The sequence below is a fragment of the Acyrthosiphon pisum genome, chromosome X, assembly GCF_005508785.2.
Source record: "Acyrthosiphon pisum isolate AL4f chromosome X, pea_aphid_22Mar2018_4r6ur, whole genome shotgun sequence".
NCBI lineage: Eukaryota > Metazoa > Arthropoda > Insecta > Hemiptera > Aphididae > Acyrthosiphon > Acyrthosiphon pisum.
This window is the reverse complement of record NC_042493.1, coordinates 89,796,391-89,800,941: the sequence shown is the minus strand read 5'-3', so window position 1 is coordinate 89,800,941 and position 4,551 is coordinate 89,796,391.

Below are 4,551 nucleotides of genomic sequence, written 5' to 3'. Positions count from 1 at the left end.
CGCTCAACGCTCTTTAGAAGCTCCCTACGCCTACCGGCTCCGGTCGCAAAAATCGTAAAATAGCGAACTTCATTAAGCTATAACTTCGAAACTAAGTCCGACCACCAAATTCTGACTTCACCATCGTTCTCAGTATAGTTAGCTACATAAGTCTAAAAAAAAAATTGCAAAAAAAAAGGGTGTCCGGTAAAGTAACAAAATACCAAAAAAAGAAATTAAACCTAGGTATACAGCTTACATTAATACAGAATACATTTATCTGATGACAATAACTTAATATAATAGGTATATTATATATTATAGATATATATTGTTGCAATAGCAGTTGAAAAATATTAAAAATACGGACACAATATTTTTTATGTAAGCATTTAAAATTCAAATTTTGACAAAATAGGTACCCACGTAAAAATTACGAAAATGTGCAAATTATTTTAAGTTGAAATTTATAAAAATTTTTGTTTATAAATCTAATATTTGATTTACAAGATTGGATATTAACTCGATTTCTCATGTAGCGATTTTCTTATTTTGTTGTAATTCAAAAACGAATAACTGTAGATTCTTGAAATTTACACCATACGTATATTTTATCTAATTCCTATACTTGATAAGATTTTCAAAATATATTGACTCGTTTTGAGCTATTTAAAGGACATTTTACATTTTAAAATTTTTTTGCTTTAATATTCAATTAAATGTTATATTATGTTGGGTCAAAAATCAAATTGTTTGAAAATGTATTCAAGGCAATACTATTTGAAAAACATTAAATAAACATTGGCTCAATTTTAATTTATAAGCATTTAAAATTTGAATTTTGACAAAATTTAAAAATTATTTTGTAGTTAAACATTTATAAAATATTTAACTTTTATAGCTAAGAATTGAAAATTTGAAACAAGGTTCCACAAAAGTAGGTTATTCTGTAACCAAAAAATATAAGAACATGGATTTTTTTTAAAGTTATTTTATGTTCAAAGTTGGACAAATTAGATATTTAACCGAAGAAGAACGATTTTGGTTTTGTGTTATATTTTAAAAATATTATTCGTGGGTGCTTGAAACTTCTAAAGTATATTACTATACTATTATACAAATAATATTAGGTAATTCAACTTACCATCTACCGTATTATTAATAATAATATATAATATCCTTGGCTGACAAATTGTCTCCGCTTAGAATCGTTTTTCGTATACGCAATGATACTATATAATTTAATTCAAATTAAACAACATCTATCACAGTGACCCACTTGTAACATAAATACCTATTGTACAGCAGAACGACATCCACTTACCCACTTTTTTTTTCCATAAATTACGATAAAAATGTTTTACCTTATATCCTCTAAAATATAATTTTCTATAATTTTTGTAATGCGTGATTTTACTCTAAGGTTTCTCAAAAATATAAATAATTGATTTAGCGTGAATGTGTTTTGTCTACGTTGCGCGTGGGCTAGAGACAGAGAATAAACAAAAATATTTATTATTATTTATTTAACGTTTGGGATTTTTCAAATTGTGGATATGGGGGTTTCAAAAAGGATAGGTAGGCGTGAATAAAAAAAAAATCATATGATAACCCCCGTGATAACCCAATTGATTTGTCATGTATTTATATATATAATTTTAAGAAATTATATAGGTAGGTACATATATAGGTATATTATTTTTAATTTAATACATAGCCAGGTGTGGCTCTATACACTACGCTAGGTATACATTTTATTTTTGGGGTCCTCAATAAAAAAAAATAGTGGATAGGCCACTAAATCAGGGCTTAAATCAAAAATAATAATACCGTTTGCTGTTATATGGATATTAAACGTTATTATCGAATGACTATTTAACGTTATATAGAATTCAAACGTTATTCAACTTAAGCGTTTAAACGTTTTAAAAATTTAAACGTTATGAACCGTTTAGCGTTATCTGATGGATATAGCTTGTTTCCCACGCAAAACAGAGTGATTGAAAAATATAATATTACAAAAATTAACCATAATATATATTTTTCTGATAGTTATAATTTTATAAATATTTTTTTATTTCAGGCAATAATATGTTTCAATCGTTTATCGTTTACTAGTACGTTAACTGTTATTCGTTTCAATCGTTTATCGTTTACCGATATGTATCCGTTATCGATTTCAATCGTTTTTTGATATCTTTTAGTATGTTTTAGTTTTTAGTTTTTTTATATGTTTTAGTTTTTTTTTTTATAAGTTTTACGTTATACTCATAACGTTATAAAAACGTTTTGAAGCCCTGCACTAAATTACAATTACTTTTGCTGAAAGCATCTTAAAGTTTCAATATTAACAACTTATATTCTATGACACCTAATGTAATTTGGTAACCTATATGTATACTAAAAATATTAATGTATTGTTTCATGTTTGTGATTGAATTACAAGTTATAACTTTTATTGTCATTGTATAGGTATTATTTTAAGAATTATTTTAAAAATTAACAGCATATTAGATGTAAAATTGTATTGTGAGGTTCTCTCTATCACTTGGTTAATAAACCAAGATTATCTACAGAAAAATTACATTCAAATTATATATGATACATATTCCACATAAAACCAATATGAACAAAAAGTTAATTTTTAAAACTAAATGTAAAATAATTAAATATTTAACCTTCAATAAATACATTTATTTGAAACTTGAACACTTAGCTAATACTCTAAAATACTTTAAAATACTATTTTTCTTTAAGATAGTTCCTTAAACTGTGTCCAAAACACTTTTTATAAGTTCAATAAAATGCAAATCTATTTTAAATCATATTTATTTTTTTTTCGTGTTGTATATGAAATACTTAAATACACTTATAGTAAGAGAAGTAATATCTGTTAATAGTGATATTTTTTTTATATAATATATTCATTTGTGTAATTTGCTATTAATTTAGATCACGGATATTGAGTAGTAAAAAACTAATACAATTGATAGCAGTAATTGCACCAAAAAATAACAAAGTTTTGTTAAAAATATTGTTAAATTATTATTATCATTTTTTTTTTTACTTAACAGTTTACAGTGTAGTTCAAATAATTATTTAGTAGAAAAAAATTTCACATTTATTTTCATTTTCTTATATAATATTATTAAAATCTACAAAAAAAACTATATTTTATATATTTGTTGTATATATTAATAAACTACTTTAGGTAGGTACCTTGAACATATTGAATTGGATTATAAGTGTTTGTTTTACATTTTCATAATCAAACATTCTTCAATTGGAACCAATAAGGAAAAATCCAAAGTAAATTTACGTGAACAAAATAGTTAAAATTGTATAATAAATGTGTACATTTAACAAAATTTTAATTAAGTTGAAAAATTTCAAAGCAATAAATAAGTAGAAAAAAGTTGCAAGTGAAAAAATGTTCATGCCCTTGCTATTGTTATTTAAATAAATAATATATGTGTCTTATTAGTTATTTATTTCAATCTATTCTGTACACATTTTGTACTTGCAGTGTATGTATATTTTATTTTATATAGTATAGTACTTTACATTATATGTTTTTCCTTAATTTTTCTCCGTTTTTCTCGGCGCTTTTGAAAGCAACTATGAATTTTAAATTTTCGACCATCCCAATGCACCCAATTAGATTTACTATCCCATTGAACAAGACACTGAAGTTAATGAAAGTCATAGTATTATTTCGACTACTTATCCTTTATACTGTACACAGACAAAAAAAAAATCATTGTAAATTTAAAACATTCATTGCTTCACTCAGAATCTAAAGAGTTTTCTTTGTTCTTATGTAAAGTTTTTTGTTTATTTGACGTTTTTAGCAGAAACACAAATTGCTTATGATGATTATAGTTATATAAAATATTAGGAGTGACAGTGTGTAACATCAACCATTGTATCGTTGCAGTCATAGATAATAATATATTCTTCAGTTAGCAGTAATTTTGATATTATTTAAAAATTAAAAATTAAAATTAATTCAGGAATGGTTATATATTTAATTAACCATTTTTTATTTTATACAAACCAAATTTTAAACGACCTGTTTCATTGTGTGTGCCAAATTGATCAATGTTTTTTTGAAGTAGATCAGTAATAAAAGTCACACCAGTTTTAATGGATTCAGAATCAGTTAAATCCAACTTTCTAACAAACAATTGAATGTTGTTGTTTTTAAGGGATAGTTGAATTAAGCTTTTAGCACCTGGTCCATCAGGGTTCAAATAAAATGCAACTATTGCAATTCTATTTGGGACTATTAGTGCTTTGTCATTGAAAAATAGAAAATTGTATATTTTACTATCCTTTTGGTTTTTATTAGCATGAACGCCTTTTAAATATCTCATAACAATTGAATATCCAAGAACTGTGTCACAGCCAGTTATAACTATCAATGGAATTGAACTTATTTTATCATTGACATGTTGTTGGGTACTATCATTCAGTAGCGGCTCGTGAGTAAATATACTCGGGAAACTTAAACTACAATAACAAAAATTCCATATAACAACGAACAAAAAAGACCTTTTTATTGAAAAAATT